The 11,834-nt window shown below is 38.3% G+C and overlaps 1 non-coding gene across 1 annotated transcript; it reads right to left on the bottom strand.

Annotated features, from left to right (window-relative positions):
- Positions 1-956: 956 nt before the first annotated feature.
- On the bottom strand, positions 957-1,090 carry LOC125166921 (small nucleolar RNA SNORA70). The gene has a single exon (XR_007152620.1). It is a non-coding gene; the product is annotated as a small nucleolar RNA SNORA70 (small nucleolar RNA).
- Between the last annotated feature and the right edge of the window lie 10,744 nt (positions 1,091-11,834).

Raw genomic sequence — 11,834 nt, 5'->3', positions numbered from 1 at the left:
TCTCTCTCTCTCTCTCTCTCTCTCTCTCTCTCTCTCTCTCTCTCAAAATAAATACATAAACATTAAAAAAATCCAACCCCAGGACACTGGGGAAAGAAAACATTCTTTGCTCTTCTTTAGGATCAAAAGGAATAAGAACAAAAAGCCCATATAAAGATAATATTGTAACAGGCTAATTTTAATATTTCACTTTTTTAACATTTAATTTTTATGGAAAGGTATATAACTTAATTTTTAATATATTTAAATCATTCTCTAAGCCATATCAAAACTGTAGTTCTCAGGTAGCTACAATCTGGACCTAGATACCTATACTAATAATATCTGCCACTCAGTCTCTGGGCCACTGGAATGCAGGCCTTTGGTATATCAGGAGGTCCTGTAAATGAGCAACATGTCTCTGGAAATACTCTTGGAAATTCAGAAAGAAAGTTTATTCTGTGGGCATCAGGCTAGATCTCTCCAACTACCCACTTCATATAAGAATGAGCCTCAATGGTCCTTCTCCTAAGACGCTTGCTTTTCTTCTTTCTTTCTTTCTTTCAGACAGGAAGTAAGGTTTATTGGTGGGGATGAATAGGGAAGGGCAGTGCCGAGGTTTTCATGAGTGCAGAACCTGCCATTTGTCCAAGGGGCCATCATTAGGGATGTATTTGATCCCACAGCCATCTGGGATAAGCCACTTTTCAGCCATCATGTCTTCAAATTCGTCTACATTAAACTTAGTAAAGCCCCACTTCTTGGAAATATGGATCTTCTAGCAGCCAGGGAACTGGCCCTATGTAGAGCCTTAGTCACATGCTCCTTGTTCTGCAAGTTGGTACAGATGGTCATGATGCTTGGCCAATGTGGACCCTGATCACTGTGCCCTATGGCTTTCCAAAGGCACCCTGCATACCTGTCGGGAGCCTAGATTGGAGATAGCATGAGGTCAAACATCAATGTACATTGGAAAGGGCCATCTCCAAGGTTCCTTAGGGCAACCCATACATTCAACAGGCTGCATACACTACCAAGGAGGCTATTGTTTGCAGCCATTGCACACCAGGCTCCCATGGGGAAAGATTACAGTTGACTTAATTGGCTGCAGAAGACCCTTGATTTTCTGTGGCTCTCTAGCTCTCTACAGGGTTAGTGGCTATCCCTGAGGGTTCAGCTGGCTGGCTTGGGGAGCTGAGGCCTTCAGTCTTTCTTCTTCCTCCCCATCTCTACCAGATATATTGCCACAGTTCTTGGTATCAGCTTGCACCATCCTTCCAACTAAGAACCTGGCAACCTCCACTTGACCCGAGAAGACCTCTTCCCCCAAAGGGCTGTGGACAACACTTATCTCATAGAGCTGTGACGCCTGGGCAGGGCTTCCAGGTTGTCACATACTCATTGATCTGGTCTCCTGTTCCCTTCCCAAGAGGAAAGAAAGAAGCAAGCAGCCTTACTGTCTTAGGCTTCCCCCATCTCACCTCAGTCCATGGTCTGGTCCTGCTTTCTTCATTTCTGTCTTGGAGGATGATTTATAAGGCAGCACAGCTGCAGCCCCATCACTGATACAAATGGCAGGGATCTATTTTATATATGGGAATTATTGTTTAAATTATGCTTTGTGTTTTGAAGCTATTTTATTACTCTTGATGTTTCTTTAATGTTTTCGGAATTGAAGTGGAAAAAGTATGCATGATTAAGCATGTTAATCCACCAATGGAATTATGGACCACCAAACAGTTCATTGTTTCTTCTAGTTAATGTGCTGGAATCTTAGGAAAAGAAAACAGACACACAAAGTTTTTGGCCAGTGACTGAATGTGCCATTCAAACTACAGTGATGCCAAGAAAGGTTTGCTTTTGCCTTGGTTAATTGACAGGAAATTATTGGAACATGCATGAGCAATTTTTAGTTTTATATTATCTTTTCTTTTGTGATGTTGCATCAACTTTCTCCAGCCAAGTGCCCCAATTCCAGGCAATACCAATGGAAGATACGTGCAAAGATGTGCCGTATTTTAAATCACCAAAAAGATTTGTAACTAAGTATTAGAGGAAACTTCTATAAAAAGTCAGTCAGTTTTATGCTTAAACATTGAGGTACAATATCGTATCCTTTTATTTTACCCTACTATTTTACTTATTCCTTATCTTTTCATCTCCTCCCCTCCTAGTTTTCAATACCTGGAATGTTTTGCTGTTAATGTGGTTGTATAAGGTAACTTTTATTCTAAAATATACTGCTGGCCACCATCATGATGAAGTATCCCAAAAGTGAATTTTCCTCACTGAATTCTACTCCTGAAACCAATATTGCACTACGTGTTAACTAACTAAAATTTAAATTAAAAAAATAAGTCAGAAATTGATGGAACTATAAAGAGAAATAGAAAAAAATTACAATGCTTCAAAATATCCTCCTAAAAATTGAGAATTACATCTTTCTTCATGAAGTTGACTTGTTTTGCTTTCTTTAGAAATACTAATGATATGAAAAATGTTTTAAAATAAATTTCTTAGTATTAAAAAAGTGAAATTTCCTGTTGCACAGAGACAGATTATTTTTGGCAGAATCAGCAAAAATTTTGGTTACACTAATCACATTTTTCTGCACAACAAAATCAGAAGCAATATTTTTGGATCCCTGTCGATTGTGTCTCCATTTATACTGGCAGCAACAATTGACAAAAGTTACCATCATAGTACTTCTCAGAAGCAATGGCCAGAGTACAGGGAATCACTGATTTTATATAAGGGCCACTCTCAGAATCAAGGGAGAGGGTTAAAAAGTATCTTTCAGAAACTGAACCTAACAAAAAGAAAATAAAATAGATTCTGGTCTCCTGTGGAATTCTTTGCAGAAAAAATCATATTCTAATAGATATTTCATCAAAAAGTATTGCTGATGAGAACACAGTGTTTTGTAAACGCTGTATGTTCCGACCTCCATTGAAAATGCAATAAACACAAGGAAAGCTAGATTTGATTATTTTTTAAAAAATTTTTAAAGTTTATTTATTTATTTTGAGAGAGAGAGAGAGCAGGGGAGGGGCAGAAAGAGAGGGAGAGAGAGAATCCCAAGCAGGCTCCATACTGTCAGCACGGAGCCTGATGCAGGGCTGGAACTCATGAACCATGAGATCATGACCTGAGCTGAAACCAAGTGGCTCAACTGGCTGAGCCACACAAGATCAGCTTAAAAGTTGACAATTTTAAACTTTATTATCATTAGGTAACATTACACTCATAAAGCCATTTGCTTAAAATGTTAAAAAGAAGGGAAATGGCTTTTTTAAAAACGTGCTAAGTGTTTCTTGGCATCATTCAAGAAAATTTCTGAATCATTTGAGGGCCAGAGTATCCTGGTCACCAGTACTTACGATCAAATTTATTTTACTGTATTTCTTGGTCAAATAAGAACTTTTCGTAGTGAGATCATGCTCCTCAAAAGCTGCCTTATGTTCCCTTTAGAAAGACAAGAACTTAGCAGAGGGGATAAACATCAATAAAGGATGTTGTAACTGATGAGGAAGAAAGCTCTTTTGTTTGAGAAAAGAGTAATTTTGGGAGTTTGCACCCAAAAGGAAATGGAAAAGATAAAGAGGAATGAGAAAGGAGGAGGAAGAGTAATGAAATCTCCAGATGAGATAATTATCCATTATACTTATTTTTTCTCATGCTATTATGTGAACCTATCCTCTTGCTCATTTCCAAAAATCACTAGTGAAGTCTACCAGGGTCATGATCACTTTATTTGAGAGTGTGTTGGGGGGTGGGTAGGTGTATTTTAAACTTGAAGAATGGACTGGATTTCATATCTTGGCCATTGTGGTATGTAACAGAGGTATCGAAAAATAAAAGAAAAAGAAGGAAAGAAAGAAAAAGGATGGAAGGAAAAAAGAAAAAAAATATCTCCTTGAAAATACAAAAATATTCTGAGAAATCTTGGCGTGTGACTTCTATAGGTTGAGAAATTGGGAGAGGGTGCAGTACCAATGCTATTTAGATCCAACATACAAGTGGTCCCAACTGATACCTTACTGGCACTAGGAAGAGATGCTCCTTATGAAGTTGGGGCACTTTCCAAAACTCCCTTCGAGCCTCATTACTATCCAATGTCTTTTATGCTGATGCTAAGAAACTCTGCCTTGCCTCCCTGATTTGATCTTTGACAGTTGACCAAAGTTAGCTGTACAATTGGCGGGAAAGATAACCTTGCTTTCATCACACAGAAGGAATTGGATCAAATGTTAGGGCTTAGATTGGATGCACCAGGGACTCTCCTCCAATGATGATGATGGTGGTGATGATGATGATGATAGATGGTTCACTGCACAGAATTCCATCTAGAACTGTCCTGGTTACCCGCCTTATTTTGCCATTCTTCTTCTATCACTTGGACCAGACACTGAAATCAGTGCCATGTGATCAAAGACCTGATTTAATGTCTTGACAATTCTGTACTTTGGGGTGAAGAATACTGCAGTCCAGGGTTTTCTAAAATGGAAAGGATCTACTCATACTGCTACAGTCCAACGGCCAAATTAAGACTCCTGATAACACACTTACCTTAACTCATACCTGACAGCTGCTTCTCTTGGGACCCTGAGCATTGGAACATACATCTGTAATTGCTGGGGCCAGCTTTAGCAGGCTACGATTCTCCCCACCATGTCCCTTGCCTTTGAGCTGAGTATTCTAGAGTCAAACTAGCCTTATTCCATAACATCATCTCCATTTCCCAAAAGAAACTGCAACTCAGAGCTGTTAAGATGCTGCTCAAGGTCATCTAGCTAAACTGGGTTCTCAGAAACAGCTTTGTCTGTTTCTGAATCTAGACCACCTGTTCTCTCCATATTTTCACCCAGCCTCCCATTATTTGTATTTTGAATCATTCCATGAAGGATTTGAGGTTTTAAAATGAATAACTGAATTCTGGTTTATAAATCAGCACCCTGTACAATTGGACAGCATGAATAAATTCCAGTGCAATTTCTCCTTATGATAAACTAGCCTTCAGTGCCACAGATCCAGCAATTGGACCAATGGTGAATTTGCTAGAATGACACTCCATAAAGCCACCTGAAACAACACCCGATCTTTTGCAGGTATTGGAACTACAATGGAAACATTTTGGTCTCCATGAGTGTCCACAACACTGTGGATAATGTCACTTAAGAGCCTATTTAGCAGAGACTTGAGATCCAGTTGTGATTATCTTCAGCTCTCAACAAGTCACCTTAACAGCAAATTGAGTTCAATGCTTAAACCTTATCTTTAAACTCAGAATAGCTGCAGCAGGGAGCAGAATGAGTCAGTCCTTCTAACACATTCTCCCCTTAACCTATCACATTGTGGCACCACCCACCTGCTCACAAAGAGACTGCCCCATAATTCTCCTCAGTTCTTTCAGCCGGATCTCGATTTTGGAAGCACGATGGGTATTTGATGTGCTTCACTGAATCATTTGGCCCCACTTCCTATTTTCAAAGTGATTCTCACTGGATCTCCTTTAAATAGAACTTTGAAGCTTTCTTCCTTCTTGGTGGGCCTGTTTTATTGGCTCTCTACCCAAAGAGTTATCTCTAGCAATCTAATATCAGGAGTGCTCTTAACATTCTGTTAGCTCTCTCAGTATCTAGGCCTCAAAAGTCAATTTTTCAACTTCACTAAAAGGAAATGAGGTTTTTTTTTCAAAGTGGCAAGACATTTCTTTCCTTGGCCTGCTCTTTGGTAGCCCAGTGGTTAAGAACAAAATCTCTGGATTCACAGCTAAGTATAAATGCCAGCACCAGAATTTACCAGCTGTGTGGTCTTGGGCATGTGCCTTAATCTGTCTAAATCTCAGTTTCCATTTCTATCGAATAAGGCTATCTGCCTTCATATACATTGAAAATGTGGATATAAGGCACTTAGAATAGTCGTAAATAAGTACTTAGAAAATATGAGCTGTTATTCATTAAAATAATTGTCTTAAATTAAAAAGTAATGAATAGCCCTAAAAAATGAGAAAGAAATGCAAATCATTGCTTGTGAGGTGGAGTTGAGGAAAGCATTTGTATATCTAATGGATTTGTGTCCACGGATTAGCGTTCTACTTACGGTCTAACAGTTCTCCTTTCAACTTTTCCCCTATATGATTAATGTATTTGGCAGAAGACTGGAAGAGTAATCTCTCTAAAATCTGCCACTAATCTGGTTACATTCTGTTCAAAAGATTTCAATGGATTGTCATTGTCAAATAATTCAAACACACACTCTTTATCTTGACACCCTCCCTCCCTACTGAAAGGGCCTCAAAATGTTAACTATGAAGAATCTGTCAGAAGGCTTGGGGTATAATTGGCACACGTTAAGTCTTGCTTTGCCTTCTTTCCCTTGAATATTATTGCCCAACTTAACTACAACTCCCTCCGTGCTTCTGTGGGTAGGGACATCTCAGTGTCTCTTGCAAAATTCCCAATGTCCCATCTGCCTCTACTTACCCAATTTGTCAACCCTCCTTTTCCTTCACAAGCCCAGTTCAAATGTTAACCCATCTGTAATCCTTTGCCTAGTCTTCTCATTTAAGGGAGCTCCGTGGCTTTTTTAAACAACATTCTACTCCTGTGTATTTTATTACACTTTCCAGGGACTCGACGAGTTTCAAATCACTTTCGAAATGCCAAGGATTTTAAACTTTGCCAAAGGCAGTGTTACCTGAGAAATGACCTATAAGGAACCTCATACCCCTCCAAGCTGAGGACTGACTGAGGCTCAAGTACGTGAAAGAAAGAGCATGGGGTTTGAAGTCCAGCAGAGTTTGAATCTCATCTCTGGGATTTAACAATTAGTTGGACATGGGCAATTACTTAACCTCTATGAGAATTGGTTTCCTCTAATAGGACTGCTAACGACCACTTTTGAGTTTTTGTTCTGCAGACTTGAGATAATATATAAAAATCTCAGTGCCTAGTAAAAAAAGCATGTGCTAAGAAAATGCCAAATATAATTACTGGTTAGTTAACTGGCAAAACTATTGACTCTAGTGAGTCAATTATTCAAGCCTGGTCCATACATAAGCTTCATAAATTCATTTAGTTTTTCCAGGACTTAGGTGAGATGTGTCAGTCAAGGCTCAGCTCAACAGCTCAAGCTGAACAGCTCAGCTATGGCTGACTGCAAACCCAAGTGATGCCTTGCTTTGAGAGACCCAGTCAAATTCTCCCTGAAGAATATGAATCATTTTTATAAATATAACCACAAAGGAAGTTATTTTGGCTCAGTATTATATCCACATTTCTCTTTGAGAAAACAGTACCACTGGAAAATGAACTAATCTTACATTAAAAAAAATTTTTTTAACATTTATTCATTTTTGAGAGACAGAGCGTGAGTGTGGGAGGGACAAAGAGAGAGGGGGAGACAGAATCCAAAGCAGGCTCTAGGCTTTGAGCTGTCAGCACAGAGTCTAAGGCGGGGCTTGAACTCACAGACCTCGAGATCATGAGCTGAGCCAAAGTTGGACACTCAACTGATTGAGCCACCCAGGTGCCCCAAACTGATCCTACATTTTAAAATTTCGGTATCAGGGGCACCTGGGTGGCTTGGTCGGTTAAGCGTCCGACTTCGGCTCAGGTCATGATCTCACGGTCCGTGGGTTCGAGCCCTGCGTTGGGCTCTGTGCTGACAGCTCGGAGCCTGGAGCCTGTTTCAGATTCTGTGTCTCCCTCTCTCTCTGCCCCTCCCCTGTTCATGCTCTGTCTCTCTCTGTCTCAAAAATAAATAAACGTTAAAAAAAAGTTTTTTTAAAAAAATAAATAAAATTTAGGTACCAGTTGTATTACAACCCCATGTTGTAACAGAAACATGAGGTCCATCCATGGGAGTGTGTTTGTCCAACACCTCAAACCCAGTTAATGACCGAACTAGGTCAAGTTGTCTGACTCCCAGCATACTCAATAGGTATTAATTTTATTTCCCTTTGCTTTGCTTTTCACCTATTCCAAGCCAAACTTCTATTAATTACAACAGCTCCAAGCTTATTTCATTTGGGAACTTGTTTTGATTTTGAACAGAAGAAGAAGGGGTCCAAAATGATGGCAATAGAATCCTTTTCCTCATGGTAAAAATTGTGTATTGTTCATGCAATGAAATCAATTTGGCTAAAGAATTCAAACTTTAAAAGAAAATCTCTTCACAGTGGGTAAGAAACAGGCATTGCTTTTCTGAGTGTCAAGAAAATTGAAGTGCAAATAGATGAAAGCTATGTCTAAAAGATATCAAAACCTTTTTCATTTTGCATCTGGATGTTTTTGACATTATGTAGAGTCAAAGTAAATTTCTGCAAGTCTTAGAAAATCAGAGTAGAAGAATAAAGAACGAAATCCAGATTTTCTAGGTCCCCCTTTCATCATGCTTCATTCATTTGCAGCAACGCTTCTGTGCTCCTCATTGTTTCTAAAATGTATCTATGCTTTTTTTTCAAAAATCACAGTTGCTTTTGAAAATGTTTCTCCTTCTTTTTAAAGTAAATGAATTACTTCACAATTCATTGACTGAAAAATTAATTCTTTTTTGAGACAAACTAAGAAATCATGTTAGATTAAAATTCCTCATTGATGAGCATCCCAGGATGCTATTTATCAAGTACCCATATACTTGTTTAAAAAAAAAAGTAATATTGCATAATTGGTGTTTCGTGCAGTTTTTTGATGAATTGGCATTTTGAGTAGGCACAATTCAGACATATATTTAAAAGTCATAAGTAGGGCAACCTAACCCATGTGTTTCTTTGAAAAAAGGAAATCCTTTTCTTTAATGTTTTACAAGTCAAGATTAGGAGAACTTGAAGAAATACAATCTTTATTTTTGATGGAGAGAGACCTCAACCATTCCACACCTCAGGAGACCAATTCTTTCACTTTTTTTTCAAAGTTTACACCAAAGAAAACCAGAAGTTACTGTAGATATGGTTGAATTATTCTCTAGGTCTATAAAGATTCAAAACCTAATTAGGTTAAAGTTTTGTATACAGATACAATGTCTTCAGTAGTTGACAGCCAGTCAAGGAAAGCCTTCCATTGATTGCAGGGAAGAGAGCCTGTAGCTGATACTTTGTTACCATTAGGTATCCATTTCCCTTTACTTCTTACCATCAGAACCCGTTTATTGCTGTGATATTGTCTCCTGATCAAGAAAGAGGAAAGGAAAGGAAAGGAGAGGAAAGGAGACGAAAAGAGAGGAAAGGAAAAGAAGAAAGAAAGGAAGACAAGAAGAAAGAAATTCCCAGTCTTCCTTGCAGGCAGGCACGGCCAGTGACATTCTTCTAGCTTATGAAATGTGAGCAAAGTTACTATGTGTGGCTTCTCAGAAAGCTCTTTAAAAGCAGGTTGAACACAAATAATCCAGTGAAGAAATGGGCAGAAAACATGAATAGACACTTCTAGAAAGAAGACATCCAGATGGGCAATAGGCACATGAAAAGATGCTCAACATCGCTGCTCATCAGGAAAATACAAATCAAAACCACACTCAGATATCACCTCATGCCAGTCAAAGTGGCCAAAATGAACAAATCAGGAAACTATAAATGCTGGAGAGGATGTGGAGAAACGGGAACCCTCTTGCACTGTTGGTAGGAATGCAAACTGGTGCAGCCACTCTGGAAAACAGTGTGGAGGTTCCTCAGAAAATTAAAAATAGACCTACCCTATGACCCAGCAATAGCACTGCTAGGAATTTACCCAAGGGATACAGGAGTACTGATGCATGGGGCACTTGTACCCCAATGTTTATAGCAGCACTCTCAACAATAGCTAAATTGTGGAAAAAGCCTAAATGTCCATCAACTGATGAATGGATAAAGAAATTGTGGTTTATATACACAATGGAGTACTATGTGGTAATGAGAAAGAATGAAGTATGGTCCTTTGTAGCAACGTGGATGGAACTGAAGAGTGTTATGCTAAGTGAAATAAGCCATACAGAGAAAGACAGATACCATATGTTTTCATTTTTATGTGGATCCTGAGAAACTTAACAGAAACCCATGGGGGAGGGGAAGGGAAAAAAAAAGAGGTTAGATTGGGAGAAAGCCAAAGCATAAGAGACTCTTAAAAACTGAGAACAAACTGAGGGTTGATGGGGGGTGGGAGGGAGGGGTGGGTAGGTGATGGGCATTGAAGAGGGCATCTTTTGGGATGAGCACTGGGTGTTTTATGGAAACTAATTTGACAATAAATTTCATATATTGATAAATAAATAAATAAATAAAATAAAAGCAGGTGAACAAATTCCACTGACTCCTTGCTCTTAATATTCTTACTGCGTGAAAAAAAATAAGCAGAAACAAAAAACATTCTTCCTTCATGGAACACTGATGTGATGCAAGAGATGTCGCAGCCACTTTTTTTTTTTTTACCCTAAAAAGACATTCATGAAGAATCGAATTGCAGGCTGAGCAAAAAGAAAAAGCCAGGGTCTCTAATGGCATCATGGAATTAATTCACCAGTCTTGGACTTCCTATTTCATTGCTTCCTATTTAGGAGACAAACAAAAACAAAAAACAATTTAAAGAGCTCTAATTGGATAAGTCACAATAAATTGACTTAAAATAAATTTCTCCTTATTTGTGCTTTGACGAGTAAGTTTGAAAATTAACATCGTTTCTTCTTTGTGGAGTCATTTTGTAATAGAACAGACATTTTATCAGCAGCATAAAGATTGATCATTCTTCACCATTCAAGATGTCTCTTGATCGTTGTCATTGATCCTTCTCATCTTGAAAGTGTCAATAACACAAATTATTATAAAACTGCTTAACCTATATCAGATTCAGCAACAAGACAGATTAAATCAGCAAGGAAACTGGGAGGACATATTTTACATGTACCGAAAGCACTCTCTCTTCACTATTTTGCCCACCACTACTTCTACTCCACTATTATTATTAACATGATATTAACAGTGCTTAGAAACACTGGAAGACACTGAAATGGTAAGCATGAAAGTTCTCACCTCAGAGATGAATGACCCAAGCAGCTTTTCCAACTTAACATCTTAGTAATCATGGAACCTTTTATTGAAAAAAATTTTTTTTCAACGTTTATTTATTTTTGGGGGGACAGAGAGAGACAGAGCATGAACGGGGGAGGGGCAGAGAGAGAGGGAGACACAGAATCAGAAACAGGCTCCAGGCTCTGAGCCATCAGCCCAGAGCCTGACGCGGGGCTCGAACTCACGGACCGCGAGATCGTGACCTGGCTGAAGTCGGACGCTTAACCGACTGCGCCACCCAGGCGCCCCTCATGGAACCTTTTAAAGTAGATATTTTGAAAAAAAAAATGTATAATTTGTGTGATAAAATGCATCAATCTCAAATTTTCAGTTCGATGACTTTTGTCAGTTTTATTCACCCATTTACTATCAATTCTTAATTTTAGCAATACTAGTGCTATCTTATTATATAGTTCAAAATTGCCTAATAATGAGATTGAAAATCTTTTCATTTATGTATCTTTGGTTTTGAAATTTTTTCAAATCTTTTGTTATTTTTTTTTTACAGAGTTGTTTTACTTGTCTTCTTACTGAGCAGTGAGAATTCTTTCTATATTCTGAATAAAAGGCATTTAGGGAATGTGTGTCTTGTACATATTTTCTCCCAGACTCTGGTTTTCCTTTCCATTATTGTAACAGTTTCCCAAAGAGTCAAATTTTTAAATTTGGTAAAATCCAATTTATTAAGTTTTTATTCTTGCTTTTTGGTTTTAGGTCCTATTAAAAAAAATCTTTGCCCAATCTAAGGTCACTAAGGGAAAAACATTTTTCCCTATGTTTTCTTCTAGATGTATTGTAGGTTGAGTTCTAACTTAGG

Source organism: Prionailurus viverrinus, chromosome B2 (genome assembly GCF_022837055.1).
Source record: "Prionailurus viverrinus isolate Anna chromosome B2, UM_Priviv_1.0, whole genome shotgun sequence".
In the NCBI taxonomy this organism is placed as follows: Eukaryota; Metazoa; Chordata; class Mammalia; order Carnivora; family Felidae; genus Prionailurus; species Prionailurus viverrinus.
Note: the sequence above shows the minus strand (reverse complement) of the source record. Positions and strands in the feature narration are given on the sequence as shown.